The 23,228-nt window shown below is 48.2% G+C and overlaps 1 protein-coding gene and 1 long non-coding RNA gene across 2 annotated transcripts in view; both read right to left on the bottom strand.

The window, feature by feature from the left end:
- LOC309530321 (uncharacterized protein) overlaps positions 1-15,137 on the bottom strand; it is a 275,292-nt gene extending 260,155 nt beyond the window's left edge. The window contains exon 1 of the mRNA XM_082219142.1: positions 14,973-15,137. The gene's annotated coding sequence lies outside the window, so the exon portion shown is untranslated. The remainder of the gene's footprint in view (positions 1-14,972) is intronic.
- Positions 57-1,169, bottom strand: LOC309530690. Its single transcript, XR_014218851.1, has 2 exons — positions 1,100-1,169; positions 57-202 (listed from the first exon to the last, which is right to left on the bottom strand). It is a non-coding gene; the product is annotated as an uncharacterized lncRNA (long non-coding RNA).
- Positions 15,138-23,228: the final 8,091 nt, after the last annotated feature.

The following is a 23,228-nucleotide window of genomic DNA, read 5'->3' as shown; positions in this document are numbered from 1 at the left end:
TAAGTGAGAGAGGAGCTACGAGTGAAGCTCTTTCCACATTCCATGCACTGATAGACTTTCTTTCCAATGACATTTTGTTGATGGGAAGTGGAATGGGAGCTCTGACTGCAGCTTTCTCCACACTCCAAATTTTTGTGTGGCTTCTCCTCTCTGGGGAATTTTTCGTTGTCACCTTTGCTCTCAATTTCCAATTCATCACAATCTGCAATGGAGACAAAAAGGGATTAGAGCCTCAGGAACAAATGGAAAAGAACTGAAGGGAGTTGGGTATGTGTTCATTACCTGTATTTTTTGTCATTAACCAACATATTTATTATGAAATTCTGATGAGTTGTTGAATGTTGCTTTGTTTGATATACAGTAGTGGTCAAAATTGTGGAAGACTTTTGGAAAAAAGTGTATTTCAGAGGTTTGATGGCTCCTAACACCACTTCATTTGGAGTAATGTCATAAAATTATATATTAGTGGAAAGATAATTCAATCAAGAATGCAATCGAGATTGCAATCCAACAAAGTTTGTTCAATTACCCGTATTCTATCAAAAGTATAGCCAAATAACCAGAAAAAGAAAGCACAGCTTGCTTAGGTTGACTTTTGTCAGTGTGTTATGTGATTGCTATCAAGTTGGTTGGTTTTGTGTGTTCTTTCATTTAGTGAGGGTGTAAAACATAATAAGATTATAGAAATGGCACAAAGAGTTGACTGGTCCCCAGAAAGTGAGTAAGAGTGTACTATTAAGTGAAGAAGGCTACAGTTATGGAGAAATTAGAAGAGAGATTGGGGAATACTTAACCAAAGTTGGCCTTTCTATATTTTTGAAGAGGTATAAGGAGACTCAGTCACTACAAAATCAGACTTGTTAAGGCAGGGAATGTGTACAAAGGCAAGTGACGATGGACAAGTGGAGAGACTGTGCCTACATGACAGAAGAAAATCATCTTGGTGTATACAAGATGACAGGCACAATGTAATGGGAAGTTGAGTGCAAGGACTGGTCTAAATGTTAGAATTCTAAGGAAAAAGCCTTTGTTATCTCTCAAGCAAAGGTTGAAAAGATTAAACCCATGTTAACTGGACAGCGGAACAATGGGACACTACCTTACTTGACAGGTTGTCTCAAGATATGGCAAAGAGAAATTTCCAAATTCCTGTGAGAAGGGAAGAAACCTAGGATTAAACACCTGATCTTAATAGACATAAAAGAGAGGAGGCTTTTCCCTACCCGACCTAAAACTTTACTACGAGGCAGCCTGTTTCACCTGGCTAAAAGGATTGGTGCACGTTGCAGGATCCGGACCTCCTGGACCTGGAAAGTTTTGACAATCGTTGGGGATGGCACGCCTACCTGATATATGGAAAAGCGAAAATTCATAAAAATTTTACCAACCATATAATAAGAAAGTCACTCTTTGCTGTATGGGAAAAATATAAAGACCTGATGGAGCCTAAAGTCCCGTGGTAGACTTCTCCAATAGAAGCCATAGCAGTAAAACGGAAAAATACCCAGGAAAGCTGGCCAACATATACAATACTTCTAAAAAATGAAGATAACCAAATAAAATTAAAAAACTTTGAGGAAATAAGAGAACACATTTCAGACTGGTTCCAATACCATCAGTTATTTGGAAAATTTAAATCTGACAAACAAAAGGGGTTCTCAACAGAAATGTCCCGATTCGAATCTGATCTTGTAAATTCTAAAAGAAAAACTCTTTCCAAAACTTATCGACTCCTCCTTGACTGGACAGTCAAAGAGGAGGAGGTAACAGTGGCAATGGTGAGGTGGTCCCAGGATTTTGGCCATTCCATAACCATGCCCAATGGGAAAATTTATGGAAGATCAATTGGAAATTCACAAACTGTTACACTATTAGAGAGAACTTTCAAAAAATGCAACATCGGTGGTATCTAACACCATGGAAACTTTCCAAAATGTATAAAAATGTGTCAAGTAATTGCTGGAGATGCAGAGACTCAGGAACATTCTACCATATGTGGTGGATATGTAGGAAAATACAGGTATTCTGGGAGAGTATACATGCAGAACTGCAAAAAATGCTAAAGATCTCTTTCAATAAAAAAACAGAGGCCTACCTCCTGGGAATAACAGATTTGGATATTCCACAAAAGAGAAAGGGTATCTTTTTATATGTGACGGCGGCAACAATAGTTTTGATTGCAGCAAAATGGCAGAGTAATGAAATCCCCTCTATACAAGATTGGATCCAAAAGCTGACAGAATATGCCGAATTAGATGGTTTATCAGATGGTTTATCAGAAAAAATAAAGAATAAATCAAAACAGGAAAAACTTACTGTCAGGGGTTCAGGAGCAGAGGCAAGGGCAAGGGAGGAAACAGAGAGCGAGGGGGAGGAGGCAGAAGAAAAGATGAGTGATGACGACAACCCGAGATCTCCGAGTCTTTCCAGTGAATCAGAAGATTCACAGAAAGGAGCACCAGTGGCCAGGGCAAGGGGGGAGCCTAGGGGGACACCCCAGGAAGATAGAGCAGAGGGGACTCAGAGGGGAGCAGTTGGAAATCGGGACCAGCGTCACCGCCAGAGAGCAGGGAAGAGGAAGGGCGCCAGGGATCAAGCGCTGGCAGCTCACAACAGGAGGGAGGGCACGAGTCAGGAGTGGCCACACCTCCATCGGGGAGCGAAGAAACGGTCAGACGGAAAGTGGAAGGTTGGGCGCGCGCGCCAAGTTCAAATGCACAGGAAGGTGACGCAGTAGGCAGCCCGGAGAGGGAGCCAGGTCCTAAAGCCCAGCGCAAGGAGACAGGAGGGTCCGGGGGGTCGGCGTCAGAGGAATCCCGGCGGGAAGAGACCCCGGGGGGCAGAGGGACCCAGAGGAGAACAGTCAGGCGGAAAAGGTGGAGCAGGGCTAGGATATTAAGTTGGTGCACAAGGGGCGGAGACTCAGACGGAGCTTCGCCGATCTAACCATAAGACGTAGAGTTGCACGCAGCAGCTTGAGAATGGAAACTGTAACTCAATAAAGACTTTTACTTAATGATCGCTGGCTAGCGTGATCCTCTGTGAGCTAGGATCGGGGAGCAACTCTGACAGTAAGCTCCGTCTCTTCTGTTGTGGGCATCTACGGCCTCACGGAGAGGAGAGAAAGCGGGTGCCTACTAGCGAGCTCACGAACGGCAGACAACATGACGGCTGAACAGCAGATAGCGGAACTCAGAGAAGCAGTGTCACGACTGAATGCCGAGGCTCTTGCATCCAGGAAGAGAGAGGAGGACGCAGCTGCCGCCTACAGGGATCTCCAGGTCAGGTTGGAAGTGCTTACGAAGCAAGGGCAACTGACACCCAAACTGGAGGGGATTGGGTTGGGGAGACGAACAGGTGGTCTGGTCTCTCACTTCGATGGGAATCTGCAACAGTACCCCAACTTTAGAGCAGATGTAATGTGTGCACTGCAACTGCTGAACAAAGACTTTAGAGATGAGCAAGAGAAAGTGGGGTTCATCATGTCCCATTTGCATGGAGATGCTAAAGCATGGCTGCGCAATTTGTGGAGGGATAAGGATCCGGCGCTCCAAAATGCGGATGCCTTTATTAAAGCGATGGATGGGTGTTTTTTATCAAGCATTGACGTGGATCTTGCTCGGCAGCAGATACATGGACTGAAGCAAGGGAGGGCCAGCGTAAGGCAGTACCATGCCCGCTTTTTCGCTTTGGTCAGTGCCCTGGAATGGGACAGAGATTCGGCTCCTGTCAGAGACCTGTTTTGGGAGGGATTGCACGGCTCGGTTAAAGATGAAATTGCGAGGGGGGAGAGACCCCGGACCACGCAGGAGATCGTTCAGAGAGCGCTGGCGGTGGGGGTGCGGCTGGAAGAACGTCCGTGGAGCAGGGATGAAGGGCGTGGAGGGCGCGAACCAGCCAGGGGCTCCTCCTTCCTTCCCAGAGAAGCAGCGCGTGCGCAATCCACGCCTCCGCCAGGAGGAGGGGCGAAACCTATGGAGGTTGGAAGTGCAAGGGCTCAGTCAGCAGCCAGAGCCCTAGCACCGGCAACAGTGAAAGCGAAGCCTCCTAGAGGGAACAGGAAGTGTTACATCTGCGAGGATCCAGAGCATATGGCGAAAGAGTGTCCCCGGAGGCTCCACAAGCACACTGCAGCCTCAGCAATGGTAACTGCAGCAACGCAGCAAGGAGAACCACAGCAGGGAAACGACGGAGTCTGGCTGGAGGAAGAGGCACTGGGGCCCAGCCAGACGTGTCAGTGAAGCAGTCCCCAGAGATTTTACAGCCCATGGACCCCCTCCCGCCCAAACCAGTAGTGAGGCTCACCGCATCGCTCCAGCTGCCCAATGGAATCACCATGGACGTGCCAATCACCATTGACTCAGGAAGCAATGCGGACTTTATAGGGCAGGACTTTGTCGACCGGCACGCTATACAGTTGCTGCCGGCCACGCTGCCCCTGCAGGTTGTCACGGTGGATGGCAGGGAGCTGCTAGGGGGGCAAGTGGTGAAGCAGACGCCACCAATGGTGATGCGACTTGGGAATCACAGGGAAATCATCAGCTTCAACGTCACTCAACTGTCGGACACGCCTATTGTATTGGGCATGAGTTGGCTGGACAAGCACAGCCCGACGCTGGCTTGGTACCAGAGGCAGCTGACCTTCGGCTCTTCCTTTTGTGCTGAACACTGCATCGTGCCCCGGCAGGAAGGAGAGGAAGAGGAGTCACAGCTGCAGCTAGGCACGCTGCGAGCGGTTCCCCACAAGTACGCAGAATTTTTGGAGGTTTTCTGCGAGAAGGAGGCAGACAGGCTACCCCCCCACAGACCATATGACTGCACAATTGACCTGCTGCCGGGGGCGGCGCTGCCCAAAGGGAAGCTGTATTCCATGTCTGAGGACGAACTGCAGGAACTCAAAGAGTTCATAGATCATAATTTGGAGCGCGGTTTCATCCGAGAGTCCAAGGCAGCGGGGGGCAGTCCTGTATTCTTTGTTAAGAAGCGGGACACGCCCCAAAAAAGACTTGTAGTGGACTATCGCATCTTAAACAGTGTGACCAAGCCATCGGACTTCCCCATGCCCCGAATCGACGACCTCCTCGCAAAGGTACGGAAGGGCAGCGTGTTCACCAAGTTGGACCTGCGAGGGGCGTACAACCTCATTCGCATGCGGGAAGGAGATGAGTGGAAGACAGCCATGTTCACGCCCCTGGGCACATACGAATATAGAGTTATGCCTTTTGGATTGCAAAATGGCTCCCACGTTTTTCAAGCGTTCATGCATCACGTGTTGGCGGGGCTCCTCTACAAGACGTGCGTCTGTTTCTTGGATGACATCCTGATCTTTTCGGAATCGCAGCAGGAGCATGACAGACACGTCAAGGAAGTGCTGAGCAGGCTACAGCAGCATAGGCTTTACGCCAAGCTGGAGAAGTGCCAATTCGACGTGACGGAGGTGGATTTTCTGGGCTACAAGTTGTCTGACAAGGGGCTCACCATGGACAGCGCCAAGGTTCGAGCGGTGTTGGATTGGAAAAGCCCACACAACCGGAAGGAGGTCCAACGGTTTGTCGGCTTCGCGAACTTCTATCGCAAGTTTATCAAAGGCTTTGCTATGCAGACAGCGGCCATCACGGACACGCTCAGCTCCAAGAAAAAGAAGTTCATCTGGACAGAGCAGGCGGAGCAGTCCTTTCAGGCACTCAAGCATCTCTTCGCGTCGGAAGAGCAGCTGCTTCATGTCGACCCCAGCAGGCCGATGAGGGTGGAGACAGACGCTTCGGACACAGCCGTGGGAGCAGTCCTGCTGCAGAAAGACCCGAAGGGGGTTTTGCGGCCGGGAGCGTTTTACTCCAGGAAGCTCAGCAAGTCCGAACAGAACTACACCATCTGGGACAGGGAGTTGCTGGCCATTCATGCAGCGTTCAAAGCGTGGAGGCACTTCCTGATCGGCGCCAAGCACACGGTGCAGGTCTGCACGGACCACAAGAATCTGGAGCACTGGCGCACGGCACAGTTCCTGAACCAGAGGCAGATACGTTGGGCTGAGTTCTTTGCGAACTTCGACTTCCGAATAGAGTATGTCCCGGGGGACACCAACGTCATGGCGGATGCTCTCTCCCGTAAGCCACAGTATCTGGAGGAAGCAACGCCAGCGGCCGCCATGCACATCTTCGCACCAACAGTGTGGGCGTGCGCTGCGGCAACAGTTGACCTGGAGGCGGTGCGACGAGCGTTGCAGGATGACTCCTTCGCGCAAGCAAAGATGGCAGAGGTGCAAAGGGGCACGGCAGCGACCGACAAGTTCCAGCTGCGAGATGGATTGCTCATCCGTAAAGGGGCCATCTACGTGCCGGGAGACGAACTTCGCGCCAAGGTACTGCAGCAGCTGCACGACGCGCCCACTGCCGGGCACTTTGGCAAGGAGAAGACGGTGGAATTAGTCGCCAGAGACTTCTGGTGGCCTGGAATGAGAGGGGAAGTCACGGACTACGTGGCGAGGTGTGACACCTGCCAGAGGGCCAAACCAGTGCACAGACCGCCGGCTGGACTGTTGGAACCGCTGCAAACTCCGTTCGAACCATGGGAGAGAGTGGCCCTGGACTTTGTCACGGATCTGCCCAGCTCGAGGGGCAAGACGGCCGTGCTGGTGGTGGTGGACTTGTTCTCCAAGATGGCACATTTCATTCCGTGTGCTAAGGTGGCCACGGCGGAACAAACCGCCCAACTGTTCATAGACCACGTGTTCAAGGTTCACGGTCAGCCGCGGTCTATTCTGTCCGACCGAGGGCGACAGTTCATCTCGAATTTCTGGCAGAAGCTGATGGGCTTCCTGAACGTCAAGATCAACCTGGCGTCGGCTAGACACCCGCAGACCAACGGGCAAGCGGAGTGGGTCAATGCCATCATGCAGCAGTACCTGAGATGTTATGCGAATCAACAGCCTGCGACGTGGGTGGATTACCTGCCTCTCGCCGAGTTCGCCTACAACAACACGAAGCACGTGTCCACGGGGGTCACGCCGTTCTTCGCCAACAACGGGAGGCACCCCAGAACCTTCCCGGGACTGGAAAGAGTGGGGGAGGGGGAGCCGCAGACAGCAGATGCGTTCGCGTCGGAGTTGCAGGAGGTCCAAGATCAGCTGCGGCGGCACCTGGAGCTGGCCAAACACGCATACAAGGTACAAGCGGACAAACACAGAAGGGTTGGCGAAGAGATCCATGTGGGAGACTGGGTCTGGTTAGCAGCCCACGCAGTGCCGGCCAGGTCGTTGGCGAAGAAGAAACTAGGGCATAAACAACTGGGGCCCTACCAAGTCGAAGAGCAGGTCAACCCGGTGGCTTTCAGGCTGGCGCTTCCGGAGGGTTCCAGGATGCATCCGGTGTTCCACAGATCGGTGCTCACTCCCTACAAGGCACCTCACAGGTTTCAGGAACCAGGAACGGCACCGAGTCCGTTCAGAGAGAGAACCGGGCAAGCGGGAGTGGCACAGGAGGAGAGCATCAACGAAGTCACGGAGATTTTGGACTCCAGATGGGGGGAAGAGGGGGTAGAATACCTTCTCGCCAAGGAGGGCACCCCGGCCAGTGCCAACAGCTGGGTGCCGGGCTACGCTTTAGACGAACCTCTGCTCAAAGAAGAGTTTCATGCCCTCTTCCCACATAGGCCAATGCCAGCAGACTTTTTCAACGACTGGCTTTTCACGCCCACGCTTTCAGCCAGCACGTTCCGGGGGTTCGACTCGGACGAGGAACCGACACGAGACGCCCGTTCCCCGGAGGGGTCACCCTCGGGATCTGCTTCAGAACCCTCGTATTGGTGGGATGATCGACCAGAGGAGCAGTTCCGCAGAAAGTGGCTGGAGGGTCCAGGACGAGCAACGTCTCCAGAAGGAAGCGAGGGAGAGACGGACATGGACGTTTTCGGGGACGACCCGGGTTTCGAGCACGGCGGCACAGAGATGGAAGCGGAGGTGACCGTCGTCGACGAGAGCAGGGAGGAAGAACCGGAAGACTTCAGATGGAGGCCCACCACGGGAAGCGAACTGTATCCGACATTCGTCCCCCTGACACGGAAGCACCCAGCTCCCGCACCGGAAGGAGGGGAGGGGGGAAGAGGGGGCTTCGAGGGGGGGATGGATGTCAGGGGTTCAGGAGCAGAGGCAAGGGCAAGGGAGGAAACAGAGAGCGAGGGGGAGGAGGCAGAAGAAAAGATGAGTGATGACGACGACCCGAGATCTCCGAGTCTTTCCAGTGAATCAGAAGATTCACAGAAAGGAGCACCAGTGGCCAGGGCAAGGGGGGAGCCTAGGGGGACACCCCAGGAAGATAGAGCCAGAGGGGACTCAGAGGGGAGCAGTTGGAAATCGGGACCAGCGTCACCGCCAGAGAGCAGGGAAGAGGAAGGGCGCCAGGGATCAAGCGCTGGCAGCTCACAACAGGAGGGAGGGCACGAGTCAGGAGTGGCCACACCTCCATCGGGGAGCGAAGAAACGGTCAGACGGAAAGTGGAAGGTTGGGCGCGCGCGCCAAGTTCAAATGCACAGGAAGGTGACGCAGTAGGCAGCCCGGAGAGGGAGCCAGGTCCTAAAGCCCGGCGCAAGGAGACAGGAGGGTCCGGGGGGTCGGCGTCAGAGGAATCCCGGAGGGAAGAGACCCCGGGGGGCAGAGGGACCCAGAGGAGAACAGTCAGGCGGAAAAGGTGGAGCAGGGCTAGGATATTAAGTTGGTGCACAAGGGGCGGAGACTCAGACGGAGCTTCGCCGATCTAACCATAAGACGTAGAGTTGCACGCAGCAGCTTGAGAATGGAAACTGTAACTCAATAAAGACTTTTACTTAATGATCGCTGGCTAGCGTGATCCTCTGTGAGCTAGGATCGGGGAGCAACTCTGACACTTACGGTCTTCAAATAAAAATATCTTGAAGGTCCCAGGCCACAGAGAGGTTAGGCTGGCTTCAACTAGAGCCAGGGCTTTTTTGGCTGTGGCTTCGATCTGGTGGAACACTCTGTCACAAGAGACTAGGGCCCTGCAGGACTTGACATCTTTCTGCAGGGCCTGCAAGACAGAGCTGTTCCACCAGGCCTTTGGCCAGGGCACAGCCTGACTCCCTCCTTCGGCAATCTTCACGGAGCTCTGGCCCAATGGTTGCCATTGGTTTGATTTGAATTAATTTTATAATGAATGATTTTAGAGTGTTGTGTTGTACTGTTGTACTGTTTTATTGTTGTTAGCTGCCCTGAGCCCGGCTTCGGCTGGGGAGGGCAGGATAGAAATAAAAATTATTATTATTATTATTATTATTATTATTATTATTATTCCCAGGCCATTCCAGCAGTGAAATATCATTATCTTGAATGTACCTTTTGCACACAGCAGCAACATGACATAGAGCTGAATCCTGCTGAAAATATATAAATGCTTCGGTATCTGGGAAAATATCACCTGCGGAACACTTCAGTTTGGGCTCACGTATTTCGTTTATGCATTCTCCCGCATTTATATTCCCATTAATGACGCAAATTCTGCCCACACCTTTTGCTGCCATACAACCCCAGATCATCACACTGTCTGGGTGTTTCACAGTCGGTGTAATGCAAGTAGGATGTAAATCTTCTCTGATTCTTCTCCTCTTCTCCGATTAAAGAAACTTGCGTATTTCATGCCATCACTACCAAGCAAGGTAGTGTCCTTTTTTAAAAAAATAAAGTTTTTTATTTATACAACAAGAAAAAAGAAAAAAAACACAAATACCAAATTACACACAAATTACAAAAATAACCATAGACACATAATTTTCTTAGCAAACAATAAACATCTATTGGTCTTAACACTAAAGACCCAACCTCCCGTCTATTCCATATTTCAAATTCATATTACTTATTGCCAATACACACTTTTATCATAATTAAACTTATTCTTAATAAATCTAATTTCTTATATCTACCTTGCAACTATTACTGAAGTTCCTCGAATGCTGCGACAGAATTTAAACTACTATATTTATTTTTCAGATATTCTTTGAAAACCTCCTGTTTTGGCAACCATTGATACTTATGTGAGAGGCGGTCCCGTAGGTACGAGGGTCCTAGGCCGTATAGGGCTTTAAAGGTTAAAACCAGCAGCTTAAACCTGATCCTGTACTCCACTGGGAGCCAGTGCAGCTGGTATAGCACCGGATGAATGTGATCTCGCAGCGAAGACCCCGTAAGGAGTGTCGCTGTGGCATTCTGCACCCGCTGGAGTTTCAGGGTCAGTCTCAAAGGCAGCCCCACGTAGAGCGAGTTACAATAATCCAGTCTGGAGGTGACCATCGCGTGGATCACAGTGGCTAGGTCAGGGCGAGAGAGATAAGGAGCCAACTGCTTAGCTTGGCGGAGATGAAAAAATGCCGCCTTTGTTATAGCTGCAATCTGTGCCTCCATGGAAAGGGAGGTGTCGAAGATTACACCCAAACTCTTAACAGACGGTGCTGGCACTAATTGCACCCCCGCAAGAGATGGGAGTTGCCCCCCCAATCCCATATCGCCCCGTCCCAGCCACAGGACCTCTGTCTTCGAAGGATTTAGCTTCAACCGGCTCCCACGTAACCATCCAGCCACAGCTTCCAAACATCTGGTCAGTGTGTCTGGGGCCGAGTCAGGATGGCCGTCCATCAACAGATAGAGTTGGGTGTCATCAGCATACTGAAGGCATCCTGAATAGCCCACACTTTAGTCCATACTGAATAGCCCACACTTTAACCCAATCAGAAATATTTGGAGCCGACTAAAGAAACTTGTTAGTCAGAAGCAACCCAGCAATAAAGCCCAATTAGCAGAGGCAATAATTCAGTCTTGGTTTCCCATTATTACAGCTGCAGAACTAAAAACTTGGTTCACTTCATGGGAAGGCATTGTAAGGCCGTAATTAAAGCTAAAGGTTACCAATGGTTACCAAAGGTTTCACGTTTTTTCTTTATGACTGCTGTTCCAATAAATACTCCTTCATAAAATTCATTGCATTATATTCTTCATTAAATTATCTTTCGATTGCTATATAATTTTATGGTATTACTCCACACAAAAGTAGTGTTATGAGCCATCAAACCTCAGAAATACACCTTTCAAAATAGGTTTCCACAATTTTGGCCAATAGTATAAGTTGTTCATTTTAAAGTTAATGTTTTTTATATATGGGATCAGATTATTATTATTATTTATGTTTCATGTTTATATGTGTGTTGGAAGCTGCCCAGAGTGGCTGGGCAGATGGGCAGGGTATAAATATAAATTATTATTATTACTACAGTGGTACCTTGATTTAAGAACAGTCCTGTTCCGGAAAGTTTGTAAACCGAGGTACCACTGTATCATCAACATCATCATCATCATCACCACTGCTACTTCTACCTGAAATTCAATAAGCCTAGCTCTTCTTCTCTGGGATGGATTTTGTTTTGGCCCAGTCATGGCATCCCCTCCATCTCCAATGTCAGTCATCTCTTTGGTCAACCCAAGACTGACAGGAGCAAAAACAAAAACAGAAAACCTGAAGCTACTATCTTTCCTAACAATTCTGAAGCTGACATTTAAGATGGCCTGGGCAGTTTAGACCAGCCCAATCGTGGTAGAAAAAGGAATAATTTGAGGAAGATTGTTCAAAGAGAAAACTGTAATTTACTGTTTATCGTGGGGGTGTTAGGTTCCCAGGTGTTGCAGGGGGCGCTGTTGAGCTCTGTGAAATATATGAGATTGGTCACATAGAGGTATTTTTTGTATTTCCAGGCAGATATGACGATCCCACAGGGAGCCTTACCAAGAGAGGCCACGATCCCACGATTCTCCTCCATGACGTCCTTATGCAGAGCTCTCTGGTCAGGATCCAGCAACGCCCACTCCTTGTCCGTGAAATGAACAGCGACATCTTCAAAGCACACTGGACCCTAAAAGAAAAAGGGAAATGTCCTCCTCTGAGACAGCAGAAATATGATCTGCTCCACAATGCTCTGTTGTTTCCTTCCTGTAAATTGCGGTGTTGTTTCAATAGGATTGCTTTGCTGCACATTTTATTTATGGATGCTTATTTTATTCTAAGTTTAAATTATGGGTATTCGTTTTTGTGCAAATAGGTGGTACTCCACCTTGTGTTATTCAAGTCATTCTGCCTAGGCAAGCATTCCAGTTTCCCCAATAGAAGGATCCACTTTCTCCTCTCCTCCTGAGCTGTTCCCTCCTAAGAACTAGAGCCAAAATCGAGGGGTTCATGGACAAATGGGGAGGGGGAGGAATGGGAGGCAGGCCCCATTTTGCAGCCGATGGGGCTGGTTAGGTGAATCCAGGCCGCTATTTGTTCGCATTTGTCCACTGCTTAGAAATCAATTTTAGCATTCAGTGATCAATCTAGAAATAAAATAAGCCTATTTTGAATGGCCATTTGTCTTGGATGATCTAGCAGAGGGGGTCTCCTGGCTCTGAGAGACAAGCAGGGAGGGTGGCTTCTGGCAAAAGGAGAGGGAGCCACCGGTGGCTCCTCCTTCTCCTGACTCACCTCAGCCTCTCGACCTTCCTCTCCCACTCGCCTCCTTCCTCTTCTGCCTCTGATTCTGCACTGCATTCTGCCACAGAGTCTCCCAGCTCACTAAGCCCTGTTTCCCCTTCAGCTTCTGACACCTTCTCTTCCCAGGCTTCTCCCTATCTCCCTCTGACCGCCCATCCTTCCTCCACCTCCACTCCTTGGGCTCTGAGCCATCTTCCCTTCCTGGTTCCCCGGCTGCTTCCTCCCACCATTCCTCTGTGCCCAACCAGTCCATGACATTGCTCCATCCCTCGGCCTCTGTCCCCACAAGGCAGCTTCCACTGACCTGATCTGGTTCCACAGCCGCTGCTTCCCTTCTGCCCCCATAAAAAGACAGATCAGGAGGTCTTGCCGGCATCCTTCTGTCACCTGCACGAGAAAAAAGGTAAACAGGACGCCAGGAGTGCCTGCTTCTCTCACAGGTGAAACAGGGCATCTCTAACTACAGATCGGCCTTTGAGAAAGATTTACCTGCTGAGAGCATTTGAATGTTTGTGCCCATTTAATATGTTAGTTGGTGCAGAAATACATCTCCCCTCTTCTGGACCCTTGTTCCCAACTGTCTCCCCCCAAAACAAGATGAAAAGAACCCTCAGATGAATTGGAAAACCAAGAGAATGAGACCAGTGGAGAAAAACCACCTTCCTCCTTACCCAGTGACCTCTCTCTGGTGTCCAACGGAGGCCTCTCTGCCTCACAGGAATCCAGGTCCATTTCTGCAAAGAGAGCCTTTCCCTGAGAAAGAAACAAGGATTCAAAACAGAGAATGGGGAGAAATACTAGAAAGAGAATGACAAAGACTTGAAGGGTGTTAGATCTCATTCCATGGATGCCTTCCCAGAAAAAGGATGGGCCATCAGCAGACCATTATGGGATGTTCTCCATCCTGTTTGGAGCCCCTTGGGAGTATCCAGAGGAAAGTCTCTCTCACCTGCTTCCTCTCCTCTGCCTGACTCAGGAGGAAACCTTCAGCCAGGGCCACCGCCTGGGAACTGGTCTCCGCTCCGCATTCCCTCACCCAGCTCTCCATCTCCGGGGGAAGGACAGCCAGGAACTGCTCCAAGATCACCAGGTCCAGCATCTCAGCTTTCGTGTGCCTTTCTGGCTTCAGCCACTGATGGTCAAGGTGGTGGAGTCGGCTGCAAACCTCTCGGGGTCCTTTGGCCTCCTGGCAGCAGAACTGCCTCAACTCCTGGCTCTGCACCTCTGAGCGGAGGGTGTCCTCCTCACCCAGGATCTTCTGCACTGGGTTTTCCCAGAATCCCTCCCTGCTCCCAGTTTGGCTGGCATGGCCTCTTCCTGTTCCAGGGCCAGCTGAGTCTTGCTCATCCATCTGTGCTCTCAGGAAGCCTCTGAGAGATCGGAAGGAACCCTTTGGTCTTCTGCCAAGTTCTGCCCGTCTAAATGAGAAGCTCTAGCAAATCCTACAAAGCAAATACATTGTTCTGTTACAGAATTTGTAGGACGGGGACGGGGGGGGGGAATGGTTCCCTGAGTCTTGCTGCAAACCTGGGTTGGACTGCACCGCATCCCAGACCATGAGATATCTTTTTGAAAAGAAAGAGGAAGAGGTGGAGGAAGAGGAGAAGAAATAAGTCTCTAGCCTTCAAGCAATGCAGAATGTGGAGGCAACTGAAGGGATTTCTGTCAGATTAATCAACCTGGTTTCTGCTGCCTTCCAGTCAATGCATGAAGTCAGAACCGAATGACAAGGGAGTCATTTGTATCTTGTGATAAATGGATGCTTTTCTCTAGTGGGGGTCCTCACCCCGGGGGTCCTCTGGAGTTGCTCCCCCCACCCCCACTCCCTGCTTCTGTCTCCTTTTCTGCAATCTCTGCCGCTGTCCAGACAGATTCGTGGGGTGAGGTCTCTTTTTCTCTCTTCTGAGGGCCAGGAATGTATCTGGCCAATCCCCTGAGGGCCAAGTGGGTGGGGCCAAAGACATCTCCCTTGATTTTTTGTTGTTCTGTTAGATAGCTTAAAACAAACTGGTTTGCAATGCAGCAGCCAGACTATGGCCTGGGATCCCTCTCTTTATCCCTGGCCTCTCTTTCCTACTTTCCCTTCCTCCCTCCCCGTGGTTTTTTTTTTGGGGGGGGGGGCTAGTCCACCTCCTCCTCCAGCTTTGGAAAACCATTTGCACATGTTTCCTTTGTTGTGCAATGAGGCTGAGCGACGTCACACAGAGTTAAAGTCCCAGGGACTCCTTTGTTTTAAAAAGGGAGATTTCGGGGGAGTCAGGGATCCTCTGATCTGCAGGAAGGCGAGCGCTGCAGACCTGGCCCCTCCCTGGCAGGACCCTCTCCTCCCTGACTTGGGGTCCCCCCCCCGCAGGAGCAGATCAGGCCCCCCCAGGCCCCCTCCCCTGCTGCAGCCCTGGGACCCCTCCCCGTCTCCCCACTGCACCCTCTGGGGGGAGAGAGAGGAGACTCACCAGATCCCGGGAGGGGGCTGCGATTCGGCCCTTGCAGGAGAGACACCGAAGCAAGGGAAGGACTGGGGAGGGAGGGGCCTTGGCTCTGGAGGACCTGCCCCCCTTGCTTCCTGTCCTCTCTAGGAAGGCAGCTCAGTTCCCTTTAACCCTTGCCAAGCCGAGTCCTCCCTCGCTCAGCCCTCTCTCGCTTGGCAGAACCTCAGATTTTTATTATTTTTTATGCATTTAGGGGGGCAGCTGCCAATGCCCAGATATCCTTTTGGGGGGTGAGGCTCTTGGCCGGACTCTGGGCATCTCCCTCCCTTGTCCAGAAACCAGAGGAAGAGCTTGCAGGGAAAAGGGCTTTGCAGGAGGCAAGGAAGCTCCTCCTAGAATTCAGGAGTGGAGAGAGAGGAGGGGATCCCAGGGTCATCTAGTCCAACCCGAAGCAAGAGGGGGCCGGGTCTAGTTCCCTAAACAGGCAGCCCTGTTTAATAGGTTATTGTATTTTAGTGTTTTATTGGAAGCCGCCCAGAGTGGCTGGGGAAATCCAGCCAGATGGGCAGGGTATAAATAATAAATTTTTATTATTATTATTATTATTATTATTATTATTATTATTATTATTATTATTATTATTATTACAACCCCCAGCAATGCAGGAATCTCAGCTAAAGCATCCATGGCAGATGGCCGTCCGATCTCTGCTGAGAAACCTCCAAGGAAGGAGAGTCCACCACCTCCCAAGGGAGACCTTTCCCCTGCCAAAATGAGTAATAATGAGTAATAAATTAAATGAGTAATGATTTCTTATGGATGCTTTTCATACTAATATACAAAAGTATGCCACTTCCCTTTCCAGAAATGCTTAATTGCTATTTCAAAGGACTGAAAATGGATGGTTGTTGTTATTATGTTTAGGGAAGCTTTGAATATTTGATGGACAATTGTATTTTAATATTTTATTGGAAGCCGCCCAGAGTGGCTGGGAAACCCGACATATGAGTGGGGTAAAAATTGTTGTTGTTGTTGTTGTTGTTGTTGTTGTTGTTGTTGTTGTTGTTGTTGTTACTATTAAAATTGATCAGGTGAATCCGAAGGGGGATTCTGATCATCTTCTTGCTACTGCGTTAATGTCCAAATCAGTCCAAACAAAGTTCATAATTCTATCCAGTCTTATCTTGCTGTTTCCGCATCACATCTTGTTCATATATTTTTTCTTTATGATCTCTTCTGATAGTCTTCTTAAGCCGATAAACACCAATAATAATCCTATGTGAATTTTTCTGTTCTTCCAATTCTCAAATCGAGATGGTTTCCATATATCATCGCCTTCATAGATAACAGCGCTCTTTCCATCATTAATTACAGAACTGTCATTCTTAAGTCCCACTGAGGAGTTTCACCCACAATAAAAAAACAGCTCTATTTCTCTATTTCTCCTCTCAGACTTAAGTCCTCCGACAGAACTTCCCAATATGGCAATGGCATTTTTAACTGCGTCATTCCAAAGCCCTTATACATTCCACGCTCTTCTTAAAACATGCTTTGGTTCGAAAGTTTATCTCCACACAGTCTTAAATCCACAGCTTAAGTCCTTAACACGACATTTCTGACTTGTGAGGGGGGGGGATTCTTGTTTAATCACATAAAAGAAAGGAAGGTCTCCCCCCTCATCAGTCCCTTTGCCATACCGAGTCTTGGCGTATCTTCTCATGATTTATACTTGTTCCTCCGACTCGTCTTGTTTTATCAGAGATCTCTTCTGTTAGCAGTTTTTTACTCCCCCTTCTTCCTTGAAATATGTGCATTCGCTTCATCCAAATTGTTTCTTTTGAAGTTCTTGCAGCTAGTGGCGCGGATCAGAGACGGTGTCCAGGAGCGCCGAAATCCCACAGGAGGGCATTGTGCCTAGTGCCCCCATCCCCTCAAATTCAGGGGTGGTATAGGGCACAGCAGGCAAGGGCAGTCCCCCCACAATCCTGGGGGGGGGTAGGGAGGCTATTTACTTCCATCACAGCCTCCAAATTACCTCGTGTGGGTTGGAGAGATGTTATTGTCAGCCATCTTCTGATGCGCCCCTAGTGGCCCCTCCCCTCTCTCAATCACCTTACCCAGGAATGGAAGATTCGAGACCGGGCAGTAATTGGATAGATCTAAGGGATCTAATGATGTTTTCTTTAAGAGCAGGCGCACCACTGCCTCCTTCAGTTCCCCTGGGAATATCCCGGTGCCAAGGGACAAATTGATGATATCCCCCAGGGGGGCCCGCACCTCGTCTGGACACGCTCTAATCAGCCAAGACGGGCACGGGTCAAGAGGACAGGTGGTGGGCTTTCCAGCTCGGAGGAGTCTGTCCACATCGGCTGGGGATATCCGGTCAAAGTGGTCCAGTACTGGACCCGAGGACAGTCGAGGGGCCTCCAGTTCCTTTATTGTATCCAAATTGGCAGGGAGGTCATGGCGGAGCAACAGGACCTTCTCTGCAAAAAAGCTCGCAAATGCCTCACAGCTGTGTGTCAGATTGTTATTTAAATTTGGCTGTCCTTCAGGGGACGTTAAAGACCTAATTATACTAAATAATTGCACCAGGCGAGAGCTAGCGGAGGCAATGGAGGCCGAGAAGTAGGACTTCTTAGCGGCCTTCACTGCCATCTCGTAGGTTTTCATAAAAACCCTATAAGATGTTCTTGAGGCTCCGTCACGGGCACCCCGCCATACTCGCTCTAGCCGTCTGAGGTCCCGCTTCATTTTCCGAAGCTCCTCGGTAAACCAGGGAGCCCAGTTTCTGCAGGGTCGCAGAGGGCGCCTAGGTGCGATCTCATTGATGGCTGCCAGGAGCTGGATATTCCAGCCCTCAGCAAGCTCAGTCAATGAGTCGCCAGGGGGAGCAAGGTCCCGCAAGGCCTGACGGAATCTATCAGGGTCCATCAGCCTCTGCGGGCAAGCCCAAATTGGCTCGCCACCTAAGCAGGGTGGGGGTGGAAAATCAATCCTGGCTTTCAGAGCATAGTGATCAGACCATGGCACCTTCATCGAAGGAGACATGACCACATCTGTACCGACGCCAAAGATCAAATCCAGCGTGTGGCCTGCTTGATGTGTGGGGCCTGAAACAAACTGGGAGAGCCCTAGTGTTGCCATGGAAGACACCAGGTCCAGAGCCTGTGAGGAGAGAGTGGCATCAGCATGGATGTTGAAGTCCCCCAATACCAATAGGTTAGGGAACTCCAAGGCAATGGGTAGATCACTGGCAGGATTTTTATTACTGGGAGTAGATCTCAGTCTCTTGGAAGTTTTGGCATTGTGGCTAGTTTAAGGTACTAGCACAACTTTAATTGCCACTCATCTTTTGTTGATATTAATTTTCCAGTATTTTGCTATTAACATCCTACCCGTTGTGGTTGTGTAAAGAAACACTCTTTTGTTTTCATTTGGGATGCTTATCGTTAGAATGTTAAATAGGAAAGCTTTGGTTTTCTTTAAAATAAATAGCATTTATTTTATTTTATTTTATTTTCCCTTTGGGGACATGTTCACATGTGGAATAAGGCTCCCTCGTTTTGTCTGCATCTCCAATGCTTACTGCTGATATTTATTCATTTTGACCGATTTGTTTGTTTGTTTTTAAATAATTTTTATTGAATGATTTTATGTTACAAAAAACATTACAACCATACTACCACAAAATATAATTGAGAAATAAAAATTACATACATCAATATTTTGTTTGTTATTTGTTATTTACTGTCTTATTTCCTCCCAAACATTCCATACAAAACACACTCCTGCAGAAACACAAAAAATACAATAAAATAAATAGTGATAATAATGAAAATAAATATTTTCCCCCTTTTATCTTACAAAATCTTTTCTTCAGTTTTGACTTCCTATCAAGTCCCCAGAAGAAAAGTCCTAAAGCAGTTTTGACTCTTTCAGTCACCTCAAATATTTCTCTACAAGGTCAAAGGAAATTTAGAAACCTCCCCATTGTCTCTGTCCTCACAAATCCTGCCTTAAGGGCACATTTAAGGTGTGAATAGTGTGAGCCTGTGACCTGGCTCAGGAATGAAGTATTATCATTAGAAAAGAATGTCCAGGCTCCCCAGGTCATCCAGTCAAGTGACCATTAACAGGTAACCTGGCAGACAAGATAAAAACAACACACTTCCACTGTGACCAGTGCTCCCCCCCCCCCGTCATCTAGCAGAGTTTGCGAACAGCGATGTGGCCTATGTGAAGAAAGCTCAGGCATGCAGAGAAAGACTCCGTACGCATACAGCGGCAAAATAAATCAGCAGTCCGGGAGAAAGAAGAAGAAGAAGAGGAGTTTGGATTTGATATCCCACCTTTCACTCCCTTTAAGGAGTCTCAAAGCGGCTAACATTCTCCTTTCCCTTCCTCCCCCACAACAAACACTCTGTGAGGTGAGTGGGGCTGAGAGACTTCAGAGAAGTGTGACTGGCCCAAGGTCACCCAGCAGCTGCATGTGGAGGAGCGGAGATGCGAACCCGGTTCCCCAGATTATGAGACTACCGCTCTTAACCACTACACCACACTGGCTCATGCTGACATGCTGTCTCTCCCCTTCAAAGCAAAACAGAAAGTAAAGTATTTCACATTACAAAGTGTACAAACCCCGTATGTGAACACACACCCAGCGACAGGATATAACTTCCCGAGCTATTAACCCTATAAGCTCTGGGTCTCCTCACACCCCCTTTCATCCTGTACCGCTGGGGTGAATGTCAGCACTGCCACTTAGCCCAAACCCAACCCTTCACAGAACTCCCCCTGTTTTGGAAGCTCAAAGGTTTAGTGAACCCATCTGCCAGATTCTTCTGGCTCGGACAGTACTTCAGCTTCACTAAGCCTGTCTGAACACTCTGACATGCATTTTAGAAACGTATGTCCAAATGTTTGGTTCTGGACATAAACTGTCCAGACTCTGCTAACTTCAAACAGGGTTGATTGTCTTCCCAAATGGTGATGGGCAAGCAACACTCTCCACAGATCTCTTGGACCAAACACTTTAGAACTCTAGTTCCCTGCAAAGCTCTGACAACGCACTGAATTCAGCTTCTGGTTTTTTTTACAAATGTCAATCTGAACATTTTTTTTCAATTCATTATATATCATTTCCCACAATTTTTAAACTTCTCTACATTTCCACCACCTATGATAAAAAGTCTCTTCTTTTTCTTTACATTTCCATCATATGTTTGACTCGGTTTTATATATTTTTGCTTTCTGTACTGGTGTAATATACCATCTATACATTTTCCAACTACAGTGGTACCTCGGGTTAAGTACTTAATTCATTCCAGAGATCCGTTCTTAATCTGAAACTGTTCTTAACCTGAAGCACCACTTTAGCTAATGGGGCCTCCTGCTGCCGCCGCGCCGCTGAAGCATAATTTCTGTTCTGATCCTGAAGCAAAGTTCTTAACCTGAGGCACTATTTCTGGGTTAGTGGAGTCTGTACCCTGAAGTGTATGCAACCTGAAGCGTATGTAAACTGAGGTACCACTGTAGTTTTCTTTCAAAAGATAACAGTCTGTAAATTTCAAATTTCCTTTCCACAATTTTTCCCAGTCCTCAAATTGTATGTTATGTCCTATATTTTGTGTTCATTTGATCATGACCGATTCGACCTCATCTTTTGTTCCCCATTCTAGCAAAATTTTTCCCTGTCCTCCCAGTTGAACGACGTGGCCCAGGGAGAGAGGGGAAAATAGTGGAAGTGAATAGCTGGCTTCACAAATGGTGTAAACAGGAACGGTTTGGATTCTTAGATCACAGACTGCAGTTTCTTGAAGATGGACTTCTGGCAAGCGATGGGCTGCACCTCACAACGGTTGGGAGGAATGTTTTTGCCAAAAATCTCAGAAACCTCATCAGGAGGGCTTTAAACTGACTATGTGGGGGAGGGAGACAGTGCTCCTTAAGGTAGGAGTCTATCAATTGATGACGATGATCATCCAAATGTCATAGACCAAATGGAGCAAACAGCACACAGACCTAGTGGTGGGAGGAAAAAATCCTTAAATAAGAGACACGGGGGAATGATTAATGGCCTTCAATGTCTGTACACTAATGCACAAAGCATGGGAAATAAACAAGATGAGCTTGAGCTCTTGGTACAGCAAACTAAATATGACATAATAGGCATCACTGAAACCTGGTGGGATAAGTCTCACGATTGGAATGTAATAATGGAGGGATACAATCTATTTCAGAGAAACAGACCAGACAAGAAAGGAGGAGGAGTGGCGTTATATGTCAGGGATGTGTATACCTGTGAAGAGATCCAAGATTTAGAATCTCAAAGCCAAAGTGAGAGCATTTGGGTCAAAATTAAGGGAGAGAAGAATAACAGTGACCTCATTGTGGGAGTTTACTATAGATCCCCAAGCCAAACGGAGCACATAGATGATGCCTTCCTGGAACAGATGGCCAAGCATGCAAAAGGAAGGGAGATAGTAGTAATGGGGGACTTCAATTACCCGGATATTTGCTGAATGTCAAACTCAGCCAAGAGCATAAGATCAAACAGATTCCTCACTGGCCTTGCAGACAACTTCATTGTCCAGAAAGTGGGAGAAGCAACAAGAGGAACAGCCATTTTAGATCTGGTCCTAACCAATGTTGATGACCTGGTTAGTGGGGTAGAAGTGGAAGGATCATTAGGCGCGAGTGATCATGCTCTTCTGAAGTTTACTATACAGCGGAAAGGAGCAGCCAAGCATACTAGGACTCAATTTCTTGACTTTAAGAAATCCGACTTCATAAAACTTAGGGAAGTGCTGGGTGAGATCCCATGGACAGTAATACTAAAAGGAAAGGGAGTTCATGATGGCTGGGAGTTTGTTAAGAGGGAGATAGTAAAAGCACAACTTCAGGCAATACCAATGAGACGGAAACATGGAAGATGCCTAAAGAAGCCAGGGTGGCTATCTAAAGAACTTTTAACTGAGTTAAGATTAAAAAAGGATGTGTACAAAAAATGGAAAAGGGGGGAAAACCACCAAAGAGGAATTCAAACAAATAGCCAGCACGTGTAAACACAAAGTCAGAAAAGCTAAAGCACAGAATGAACTCAGGCTTGCTAGAGAGGTTAAAAGCAACAAAAAAGGCTTTTATGGGTATGTTCGTAGCAAAAGGAAGAACAAAGAAACAGTGGGGTCACTCAGAGGAGAAGATGGTGAAATGCAAACAGGGGACACAGAAAGAGCTGAACTCCTCAATGCCTTCTTTGCCTCAGTCTTCTCCGATAAAGAAAACAATGCCCGACCTGAAGAATTTGGAGCAAATGATTCAGCAGAGGAAACACAGCCCAGAATAACTAAGGAGATGGTACAAGAATACTTGGCTAGTTTAGATGTATTCAAGTCTCCAGGGCCAGATGAACTGCATCCAAGAGTATTAAAAGAACTGGCAGATGTGATCTCAGAACCACTGGCAGTCATCTTTGAGAATTCCTGGAGAAGAGGCGAAGTCCCGGCAGACTGGAGGAGGGCAAATGTTGTCCCTATTTTCAAAAAGGGGAAAAGAGAGGACCCAAATAATTACCGCCCAGTCAGTCTGACATCAATACTACGGAAGATTCTGGAGCAGATCATTAAGCAAACAGTCTGTGAGCACCTAGAAAGGAATGCTGTGATCACCAACAGTCAGCATGGATTTCTGAAAAATAAGTCATGTCAGACTAACCTGATCTCATTTTTTGACAGAATTACAAGCCTGGTAGATGAAGGGAACGCAGTGGATGTAGCCTACCTTGATTTCAGCAAGGCATTTGACAAGGTGCCCCATGATATTCTTGTAAAGAAGCTGGTAAAATGCGGTCTTGACTATGCTACCACTCAGTGGATTTGTAACTGGCTGACTGACCGAACCCAAAGGGTGCTCATCAATGGTTCCTCTTCATCCTGGAGAAGAGTGACTAGTGGGGTGCCACAGGGTTCTGTCTTGGGCCCGGTCTTATTCAACATCTTTATCAACGACTTGGATGATGGACTCAAGGGCATCCTGATCAAATTTGCAGATGACACCAAACTGGGAGGGGTGGCTAACACCCCAGAGGACAGGATCACACTTCAAAACGACCTTGACAGATTAGAGAACTGGGCCAAAACAAAGATGAATTTTAACAGGGAGAAATTTAAAGTATTGCACTTGGGCAAAAAAAATGAGAGGCACAAATACAAGATGGGTGACACCTGGCTTGAGAGCAGTACATGTGAAAAGGATCTAGGAGTCTTGGTTGACCACAAA

The sequence above is a fragment of the Podarcis vaucheri genome, assembly GCF_965113315.1.
Source record: "Podarcis vaucheri genome assembly, chromosome: 4".
NCBI classification, from domain to species: Eukaryota; Metazoa; Chordata; class Lepidosauria; order Squamata; family Lacertidae; genus Podarcis; species Podarcis vaucheri.
The sequence above is the reverse complement of the archived record's forward strand: the minus strand, read 5'-3'. Positions and strand labels throughout refer to the sequence as shown.